This window comes from Cupressus sempervirens, chromosome 10, assembly GCF_028749045.1.
Source record: "Cupressus sempervirens isolate cs-2001-9-10 chromosome 10, ASM2874904v1, whole genome shotgun sequence".
NCBI classification, from domain to species: Eukaryota; Viridiplantae; Streptophyta; class Pinopsida; order Cupressales; family Cupressaceae; genus Cupressus; species Cupressus sempervirens.
The window spans coordinates 158,442,083-158,454,391 of record NC_143127.1 but is presented as its reverse complement, the minus strand read 5'-3'; positions in this window follow the sequence as shown (position 1 = coordinate 158,454,391).

Here is a 12,309-nt window from a genome sequence, read left to right as displayed (position 1 = left end):
AAAATAGTGTTGTCTCAACACTATGTCAAAGAGGGGAAAAATGTAGACACCTAACTTTGATTACACTGCTTTGGTAATCTAATTTAGCCATCTCTAAAGGCATCATTAATTAAATTATTATTTAATTAATCCTTTTCCATCCCTAGTTGATTAATTTAATTAATCATCTATAGTCCTAATTGATAAATCAAATAATCTATTATTTATCAATTAAATCTTTTTCTCCTATCTAATTCCAAAAATCCCCATTTATTAAATAAATCTATTTGATAAATGAAATCCTCAAAATCCAAAAACCCCTAACCTATCTCTAATCCTCCATTTAGCCTAATCCACCCCATCCACCCATACTAACCAAGCTTAGCCACTAACTCACCCACCCTCATTAATGCCATCCACTTGCACATCTCTAACATCTCTAATATAATCCTAAACCAAAGCCTAATCCACCCCCTAATGTTGTCACATTCCTTAAACAAGTTTAAGACTTTCCTAATCCAAACCAAAGTCTCCCCTCAAAAATCCCAACCACCAAGTCATGAGTGCTCTTACAAACCATAAAAGACTCTTACAAGCCCACTTATGACTCTTACATCCATCTTCCACACTCATTCCTCTTACATCCCTCTTACATACTCAACCCCACTCATCATACCTTTAACCAACCCTTTACCCTACCCTCTCACACTCATCCTCCTTGTGACAAGTGTCACCTTCCCATTGGTGCTAAACAAGCACAATCCATGTGCTCTCCTTTGAGTGCATCCTAGCCCTCCTTAAGCCTTCATCCATAATTGCACCTAAGCCCTCCATCCCTCTACCCCTTAGCCTATAAATTGAATCCCATCCCAAGTCATTTAATCAACAATCTTGGAGCTAAAGTTACCATGCCCTTTTGAGAGCCAAAAGCCATACCCATACCCTTATAATTCCAAATTGAGAGCTCACAAAGCTACCAATTTTCTATTATCCATCTCCACCATTGAAGCAACTTTGAGCATTTGAGCATACATCCTCAATCTACACATAGACAAATATCAAAAACAAGAGAACAAATATCATTGAGAGAGCCTATCCATGGCTCACATTCTCATTGGAGTTTGTCTTCTCTTTGTCTCTCTTATATGTTATGTTAGTTTAATGTGTAAATGCTTTCATTAGATTAGTATTTCTAGCACATTAGATTAGTGTATACATGCACAAGTTTTAAGTTCCTTCAACTTCATAGGATGGATAGAATCTAATATCTAATACCACTTGTAATGTCCCTTTTTGTTACAACTAAGGAAAAGGGGACAGTTAAATTATTAACTTTAATTGCAAGAAACTTCTTTCAATGAAGTCTCTAGATATAGTATATACTTAAACTAATAATAATTAATACTTCTCAATATAAGAATGAAAGATTTAATACACAATTGATATTTTTTATATTATATGATTAATATCAATATCATTGTTATGTCAAACTAATACTTAGATATATGCAGATGATTTCAATCTATATATCTGCACCTACTGCAATGCAATCAATGTGAAGATTATTACTATTGTCTCTTATATGTCCAATGGTTATTATTCAAGGCTGAGATCTTAATATTTTAAGAACCTAGCACACAATAATGAATTTGGTTTCCTAAGGCTCAAACCACATAGACTCAAGGGATTCTAAGATTCTATTTTGAGTCTCATTCTTCCAATGCACAAAGTTCTTTCAAACTATTCGAAAGGCCTAATAGGTTGTCCAATAACCCTATAGTATACTTAGGATGGGAATAACTTCATCTTCCCAAAAAAAACTTGAGAAGATGATAGCATTTCTAGACACCCTTTTTAGAGTTCTGTGGCATATCAAAAACTTTCATATGCTTGTTTTGGATCAATACACCTAAGCATGACTAACCCTCTGTTTTCACTACATAAAAATGACCAAATTTTCAAAGGAAGTATCAACCAATGACCTCCTATAAACCCCAACTTGAAGATATCTTCTTATGTCTTCAATTGCTTAATTCCAAAAGGAATTAACCTCCAATGCTCTGTAACCTAAAAAACCCCAAATTGTGCCCTCAAACCCTTGTAATCTAGGGCTTCCTCGATCTTCTAGTTATCCACACTTTTGATCCAAATTGATGATGTATTCACCATCAAATGAACATTTTACAACGTTCCCAATCACAAAATAGCTTGTTCAGGTAGAATTCTCACTGCTATACTTGAGCATCCAATTCCAATGCTTTCCTTACTGTTCTTGAAGTGTGATCACCTAAATCCCTCTTAGATTTGCATATGCATAGTCAAAAATCTATAATACATGTTAAATTAATTCATTCCATGAATATGAGGCCTTGATATTCATGGAATGTTCCCCGTTATCCTAAAAACCCTACTGTGGCAACAAAACAGTTAATAGAAAGCCACTAGTTTGCACTTAGCACAAGAGTAAGATCAATCCCAATAGAAACTCATCAAATAAAAAAATGATTGGATAAAAAAGCTCTGTCACTACATATATAAATTAACCAATTCAAATTTAGATTCTTGATATGCATATAGTTGTAGAAAATATGGAAAACTTTATTATTCAAATGTTTTCCAACTTATACACCAGTTCTTTGTTCTCCCCCATAACAAAGACTTCATCAGAATATATAACTTCTTCAAAATAACCATTCCAACTAACTGGCATTATTGAGTTGGAAGGTTAAGACTTAAACAATAACAAACTAAAAGTTTCCCTCAATTTCCTAAACTAGCCGTTCCTTGTTTAAATATTTGAATATTTAAATAACAACAAGGTTTTATTAGAATGTATAACTCTTTCCTAATTGTTTCCTAGACTCATCCCCAATCTATCTTAGACTCCTATAGACCTTATTGAAAACATTATTGAAATTTGGACATCATTAGTCCATTACAACCAACTATTTATCAAATGCATAAAAAGAGTTGGGCAGCATGTAAAAAGAATTATTGAAAAGAAATGGAGTTGGAAAAAGATGAATAAATGAAGTGAGCAACATGACGAGTAGAGAGAATGCTAAGGGACAAAGAGAATCTCTAAAAGCATTAATGAAGGAAAGTGAATCAGATTTGAGAAGATGTTTCATTTTAATTAAAGATTGGATGGTTTCCTCAAGATTGAATAAGATGAATAAGAGGAATAAGGCACACTCAAGTAGAGAAAGAGAAATAAAAAGAATGGTTTTGGAATGCTATGAGGAAGTAATCAAGATAAACACATATGGAATGGCATTTCTTTTAATATATCAACAATGTGATTTTATTGCTGGAGTAGTAACAAATAGGGATAATGATGTTTGACCAATTCTAGAGATATTCGGAAGGAATGTTGAACCCTTTGCATTTCTAAATGATAAACAAATATGGAATGGCATTGCTCTGAATATATCAACAACGTGATTTTACTATTGGAGCAGTAACAAAGAGGGATAATTATGTTTGACCAATTCTAGAAGATATTTGGAAGGAATGTTGAATCCTTTGCATTTCTAAACCATATATTATGTAAAGAACTTCAAATCAGTTCAACTTCTAAAACTTTAATTGAGTAATAATTTTAAAGTAAAAATGTACACATGTGTAAATAACACAATTAGAAAAAGTTCTAGTCACTGAGTTCTATGTAACATTGTTGAGCTTGTGTTATAGTGAGTTTGAACCGTGGAGTTTCTCTTTTTATTAATAAATATTAACAAGAAGGTGTTTTGAAGATTTAGCTAGGAAGTGTACTATGTAGTATCTTTTTTCATTTGAAGCAGATTGTACAATGTGGCAGGATTCAATGGGCTAGGATGTATACCTTTTGTCTCGTGGAATCATTTATGGTAAATTTTTTTGTCTTGTGGTCTTAATAATGTGTTACCATGTAGTTCATAACTCTTATTCCAAATGAATTAGCAATGAAACTATCTATCCTCTTTCAAGGCACTCCATACTAGAGACTTTTTTGTGTCTAAAATGCTGCACTTCATGCATCGAATAATTTATCTTCTTTTCAGCTATATTATTTTGAAATTTTGTTGTTGTAAGTGATGCTTGAGCATCCTATGATGTAAGGGAAATTTTTCTCACCCCAAAAAATTGTATTTCCTTTTGTTTTGTAGGTTTGTTTAGGTTTTTTGGAGCCCATGATAACACTTACAAGGTGTAGGATAGTTGAAAGTTTGAAACAATGTAAAATCACCACCATTTTTAGTAAGTCAACCTATATGGGTATGTACAAATAGGAAAATTGAACCCAAGAAGAAAAATTTGAAAATGAAGTGAATGGTGAACACCTTAGAAACCTCAAAAGTTTGGTGTCTATCTACATGCAATTGTGATAGCACATCTAAGCTAGCTACAAATTAATTTCACAAAACATTCAAATGAGGGCTTCGTAACTAAATTTCAATGAGATCAAAATGATGGTGATAGATGGCATGCAATGGTAAGAGGGCTGGTTCAAGCTTGTCCAGTCACCATCCCTCAAAGCTTGGGATTTTTTTTCAAGGGATCTTCTGCAAACACATGAGGCTTTCATTAGTGATTGACATTAGCTACTTAAAAAATCAGGTTAAACTAGGAATGGTATGTTAAGCTTATAATATTTTTGGCATAGAAGTCACTTTCAATCTTATCTTTGTATGGGAAGTATCATTTATGGCACTCGGGTATTGGTTATCATTCTAACATCTATTCCACCTTACCACTAGATCAATGTCTCCAGGCATTTTGGAAAAGGCGTATTGCCAAGTTATTTGTTTAAAATGCCCTCTTCCCTCACTCAGGGCAAGGGTTATCCCTTAACAAAATTTATACTATTGAGATAACTTGTTCAGGATTTTTTTTTCTTGGCTCCTTGAGAGTGAATGCATATCTTTCCATCCATACTTATGGGAAACCATTGGCCTGAGTACTATTAGATATATATTTATTCTATTTGAGTTTTAGTAATCAAGGAGTAAGTATTTATGAGAGCTTAAAATTTTGAAATGAAGGATATTATCTACTCATTTAGAAATTACAGAAATATTTGACAAGTTGTGAACCTAGAGCTTTGGAAGCATGGTTTTCTATAGTTTATGTGAAGCTTTATTATTGTGCTAAGAAGAAGACATTTGAGGAAGTCTCAACTCTTATATATTTTTTGTGTTGTATTTTGGTTAATAGTAGCACATTATAAGCATGCACTTAAATTGATTAACACATACTGGTATAAGTAAAAGTCATGCAAAAATAATTTGTCACTCAAGAATAATGAGATAGTTCTTTATATTTCATAATCATAATCAAAGATACCATACAATCAAACACAAATCAATTAAAAAAATCCAAAGTTAAAGATCTAAAAGCACAAATGTATGTAGACTTCACACATTATATACCATTGAAGGAAATACCAAGACCATGCAGACTTTTCACATTATATAATAAATATCTATTGCTTACAGGGACTTCAATCTAGAACAACATCTTCCTCACTTTGATAGCCCTAGCCTAGTCTCAAACCCAAAATGAAACTATCAAGAGTTCCCCTATGTGGTTAAATTGGTATACTAATGTAATGATCAGAAATGTGTGCTATTAGTGCTTAAACTAAATAAGCTACTTGATCTCAATACATAAGGGCCCTCAGACCATACCTGATATGTGAATGAAGCCCCTGTGCTCATACAATACTTTAGTAATATAATGTGAAATAGCATTACAAAAGTTTTTCTTTTTTTGTTATAACATAATGTGATTTTGGAGTTGGTCAAAATTTTGACCAAAGCAGGAATGAAAACAAAAAAAAGAAGGAATCATAGCTTTGGTAAAAAAAAATTGTTAGAAAAACAAGTATAAATGTACTAATGGCTATGGTGAATCTCGTGACTTCTACCACGTCCTAAGCCACGACCCCTAGAAAATGATCTAGAACTAGAAGTCATCTCTCCTACAACATCCAAACACAAGAACGAAATCTCATAATCCATCATAAAACATATGGTCATAACTCATTGACATAAAGAGGGAATCTAGAAGTGCTACAAGTTTTCTAGTTCCATGTTCATAAATTATATCATTTCAAAGTCTATTGTTCAACTGTTTGGTTTTAGGTTTGATGTCAATATAGGTTTGTCATTTAATTAAATTTCAATTTTACTGATTGTTCACATTGATTTACATTAAGAGGTTAATATTAATTATTTTAAGTCTTAAGTACAATTTCTCATGATCAAAAAGAAGTAACAAATAAAAAATTGAATAAGAAAATTCATAATTATAATTGATACAATGAAAGTACATCCAATAAATAACATTCACTACACATGTTGCAAGGTATATGAGAATATAATTACAATACATCAAAATACATGATAACATATATACATCAACTCAAAGGAAGTCTGAGATAAGAAATAAGAATGATAAAGGTACATCTCCTATAATGAACATCCAATAGTTGTCAGTGTGAGGGGGACCAAAATGGTAAGAAGATACTATCTCTTGACCACATGGTTACCTAGTCAAGCTTCCACTCCCACTGTGTAGGGAATATAATGAACAATCCACATATGGCTAATCAATCATGAAATATTCCTAAGAAAGGAATACCTAATAGCCAAACTACCTCAAATGTAACACATACTACTCAATAAGATACGATATTCCAAAAAGGAAGAACATTCAATCCAACACCAACACCACATAAAAAAACATCATACATATACCAAGAATAGATCAAATCACCGAAATCATAAGATAAAGTCAATTTAATATATCCACCTCAAGTCAAGAACCACATGTCAAAAGTACATTATCCATGAATCACCAATCACCATTAAATGAAGGTAAACACTGACATTAAATACATCCAAAATAATAGATACATCCATCAATAAGTAAATTTAGTAATAAGTAATTGCAACAATTAATACATCACCAAAGGTACAAACAAAATCTAAAGAGGAGACTCGGGATACATTCTAGGGAATGTCATCATTGTTGAAATGAAGAAGATTGTTGAAGTATAGAAATAAGGAAGATTGATGAAACCTATCATGGCACAATCATTATTTTGTCTCTAATATAAAACCTACTACTTACTTGCGAGACAATTGCCAGTTTGGTCTGAAGGCTATCATTTGATTGATTGGTGAAGAGAGTTTAAAAAGAAAGGATAACAAGAGTACCTAGAGAAAGGTTGAGTTATATGATGTATAAAAGGAGCACAAAGACCAAGCAAGACCTTGATGATATTGTGTATTTTTTATCTACTTAAGGCTATAATGAAAGGATACTTGAGAAAAGACAAGAAGAAGACTAAGCAAAGAAATGTTTCTATCAAACCTGACCAAGCAAATAGTGGAAGCCACACAAGTCAGTGCAAGACAAGCAGAAAGTTAGTTGCAACCAAGAAAATTTAGTATGTGCCAAGAAAAAAGAAATATAGTATGTGTTGAGTGAAGGAAGTTTAGCGTGTGTTGAGCACCAGTTAAACTTAATGTCTTCTGAGGAAACAACACATTATTAACAAGTGCATTTAAAATGAGTTTGATAAAAGATTTGATGAATCTGAGTGGACAAAGTTGATTTCTCTTAGAACACAAATCCTTCTCTTTAGACATCCTCTTTTTTTTAGCCACTAGCTCCTCCTTCTTAGTATCCTCCTCTTCATTCTCATCATCAATATTCATATCCTCCCCTTCCTCATTGTACTCTTCATCTCCCTGACCTAGAGCTTTAGGCCCAAGCCTTCTAGGGTTTTTCCTGCATAGGGTTTTTGTTGACAATGGTGATTTCTTCTCAAAAACCTTGGCCTTGTTTCCAGATGAAATGTTATCTTCTTCATCCTCTAAACTAATACTTTAAATATCATTTGTGTCAAATGAGAAGATAGAGCTTCCCATTTCTATAGATGTATCTACAACGTGGGTGAGGGTTTTGCTTGTAGTCTAAGCCTCAAAATGCTCATTTATTAGAAGCAGTAACCCCTCATGCAGGACTAGATTAGTAGAGGACCTTTTTTTGGGCCTAGAAATACCCTTACACATGTAAGTATATAAAGAAAAAGGGAAAGAAACCGTGACACCATAGCAAAAATGATTGATTAAAACAAAATGGTGTGTTCTTAGTCTATCAAATCTAGTGTCCAAAGATATATACTCAATAATACCCTCAAAATATACCTCCATAACTTCTTGATAGAGTTCATTTTGTAGTAAGTTTCACTCTTAACTAGTTCCTTTCTCTCCTCTATATTCTTTACAAAATCTTGTGAGTTGTTTTGTTATCAGATCAAGTCCTACTGTTACTTTCTAACAACTATATCAATCTAGATAAATCCTTGGGATTAAGGTTGATGTAATAGTCATGAGTTAATCCTTTAATAGGGTGATATTCTAATGGAATATTCTAAAGTCCTCTAACAAGGATATCTCCTAATAGGATGATTAAAATCCTTTAATCATGGTCACATTTAATAGTGTGCACTATAACCTTTAACAAGATTGGCTCCTCGCAAAGCTCACTTTAGAAGAGTAAAAATTGGTAGCATGTTACTAGTGGTTTTTCCCAAATTGGGTTTCCACATAAAATCCTTTTGTCAAATTGTGTGAATGATTTTGTGCTATTTCATGTTTACATTTTTGTAGAGTTCATTTGACCTAGGACAGTAATATACTACGGTTTGAGATATTCAATGATCAATGCATGCACATGTATTTCTTCAGTACTAAAAAGTTTTATCTATACATTCAAACCTTGGATAATTGATTCACCCAACCCCCCCCCCCCCCCAAGTTATTCTAAAGTATTCCAACAATTAGCATCAGAGCATTTGGTGCTTGCGAAGGAAAATTTTTGAAGGCACTTGAAGCTAAAGATGAAGATGTACAGAAAAAAAGTGCCCAAGTTAAACAAGGAAATTTTTCTGCATGGAAAAGTTTGATGAAGTTGTATCTTGGAGGACTTGGTGATTATGCATAGACAACTATCACCATTTGACATGTTTAAGTAGTTGGAGTCCTAACTATTAAACAACTCAAATAGATTAAAGAGCACAATCAGGCAATGTTGGAGATTGCATACGCCTTAAGATATTTAGAGTTTGAAGACATAAAAACATGTACCACTTCTAAAATAATGTGGGATTCTCTACAAAAGATCTATGGAGGAGATAAGAATGTCTTGAGAGCAAAAGGAGAAAGTCTAAGAGAAAAATTTGATGAAATGAGAATGCAAGAAGGTGAGACTCTAGTCCAGTATTGTGCAAGAATCAAAGATGTTTTAAATGCAATTAGAGGAGCAAATGGAATTATTGAAGATGAGACTATGATAAGAGAAGTGTTAAGATCCCTACTTCTTATCTATGCTATTAGAGTCTCTTCTATACAAGAACTAATGTGTGCTCCTGGTAGTGATCTAACCCTTGAAGGACTGATTGATAGATTCACTGCTTTTAAACTTTCAAGTTTTGATAATTGCAAATCTAAGAATATTTATTATGATTTCAAAGATAAGATGACACTCAAAGAACCTAAAGAAAATAAAAAGGCCAAGCATGTTGCTAGAGATAGTGACATAGATGATAAAAACATAGAAGAATCAGAAGCACTATTGGCTAGGAGATTTCACAAAGGCAAAGAAAAATACAAAGATAAGTTGCCCATCATATATTTTAGTTTTAATGAAGTTGATCATATTTTAGAAAGATGTCCAGAGAGGAAAAACAATAGAAATGAAGACAAATCCAAAGATAAAAAAGATTACTATGTTGGAAATGATTGAGGAGTAATGGAACTGGTAAAGAATGTTTTCAATCATTGTTTTGTCATTGATGTCAAAATTGCTACTTGTAGGAATGACAATTTCTTTCGTGATCCAAATACTATCAATTAGTTGATTGACAAGGAGGTGGCAATCAAAAAGATGTAACTAGAGTACCTAGAGAAAGGTTGAAGTTATGATGTTGTAATGAAGTGTAAGGAACAACTAAGCCATTGATGAAATAGTGTACTAATGACATACTCTAAGACACAAAGGATGGACACACCAAGACATATCAAAGATCAAGAGCCGAGAAAGCTAGTTAGTGTCGAACAAATCTTCAGTTGAATTCTAGCAAAGTTCAACTTAGTGTATGCCCAGTGGTCTTCAGGTGCTAAGTAGTCTTCAGGTGCCGAGTGAAGATCAGGTGGCGAGTAAGTTTTCAAGTGTTGAGCAAGATATAAGTGCCAAGTGATATTGAAGTGCTGAGTGAATTTCAAGAGCCGAGTTTCACAGAATTTCTTCTCATGCTGAGCATCAGTAAATCAATAATGCCGAGTTGCTCCATTATTTTGAAAATTGAAGGTTCGCTAGATCTAAGCTGACATGTTTTTTATCTAGAATTCTGTAAATCAAATAGAAGATAACAATGATGAGCTGGTAGCACAAAACACTATGTAAACCATTTTTGAAAAATACAATTGGATTCTAGAAAAAGTTTCTAGATAAGAGCAAAATATGGGATAGATACATTGTATCTTACCTAACCTATTTGAAACCCTAAAGTTGGAAAGGGAGAATTCAGCAGGAAAGGTATTCTAGATTTCTATTTAAGGAGTCGTAAGGTCACCAAGCAAAGTGTGGTGGTCGAGCATGAAATTATGAAGTGCTGAAGAAGGTGCTAAGGTAGAAGAGAGCACAAATACTCTGCTTTAATAGGTGACCATAGATATGATTGCATTGGTATGATGAGTAAGAAGACTCAAGATGACGAAGCTTGAGATGACAAGCTTATAGAGCTGCAGTGATTAAATCCAAGCAAAGGATTGAACTAACGTGTGATCTGTAATCTGCAAGATATGTTGTAAGTTGTATAAGATCAAAAGTCATTATTGTTACTCTCTAGCAATTGTAATAGTTAAAATAAATCCTATGGACTTAGGTTGGTTTAATAGCCATTTTGTAAATCTTTTAACATGGTGGCATTCCAAGTGAATGTTCCAAAGTCCTTTAATTAGGCCCATTCCTAACAATATGGTGAAATCCTCTAACAAGGTCACATTTAACAATGTGTTGTAGCCTTTAATAGGGCAGACCATCAGAAGTGGTTGAAATCAATTGCATAGTTATTTTTGTGGGTATCATCCCCACTCGAGTTTTACCTTCTTATTCTTGTAGGGTTTTTGGGTTATCAAATTCTTAGTGTTATGATGTGATGCATGTTTACTTTTCATAGTTGTTTAATGTCCAAATGCATTCATGATAGTTTCAGTTATGCGCCATTAAGGATTTGTAGAAAAAGTATTATTAGGGTATTTGGATCTTGGATAACTGATTCAACCCCCCCCCCCCCCCCCCCCTCTCAGTTATTCTAAAGAATTATAACCATTGGTATTAGAGCGCTACTACTAACTTAGTTTAAAGGGACTAGAAGCAGAAAAGATCAAAATGCCTAAGAGAGAAGAGTTCCCAATCTTAACAAAGACAACTTTGTTGCATGGAAAAGCTTGATGAAGCTACATCTTGGATCCATAGGAGATTATGCCCAAAATTCAATTTTTACTGAACATGTTGATCCAACTGGTACTCTTACTACAAAAGATTTGAAAAACAAATAGGAGCACAATCAGACAATGCTAGAAATTGCTTCTACACTCAACTATGCTAAATTCGATGATATCAAAGGATGTGACACTTAATTCAACATATGGAAAGCCCTATTAGAAATTTATGGAGGAGATTAGAATGTCCAAAGAGAAAAAAGAGAAAGCCTCAGAGGAAAATTTGATGATATGAAAATGGAAGAATTTGAGAATGCTGCTCAGAATGCCACAAGAATAAAGGAAGTGGTAAGTGCAATAAGATGTTTGAGTGGTCAATTAGATGATGATACTATTAATATTAATTTTTTAAGAACCTTGCTCCCTATCTATGCTATTAGAGTATCAGCTATACAAGAGCTAAGATGTGTCCCAGGAAACAATCTAAGTTTTGAAGGTATAGTGGGTAGGCTCACTCCATTTGAGTTATCTAACTTTGACAACTACAGACCTGAGAATGTTGAATTCTCTTTCAAGGCCAAGCTATCACTGAAAGATGTTGAACATGTGAAATCAAAGAAGGGAATAAAGATGAAATATGTATCCAGTGACAGTAGCACTGATGAGGAAGACATGGAACAATAAGAAGCATTACTAGCTAGAAGATTTCATAGAGACAAAGGAATATTCAAAGGTAAGCTGCCTATCTTTTGTTTCAATTGCAATGAAGTAGGACATATTGCTACAAGATGTACACAGAAAAAGGAATACAAGGAAGGCAACAAGTACAAAA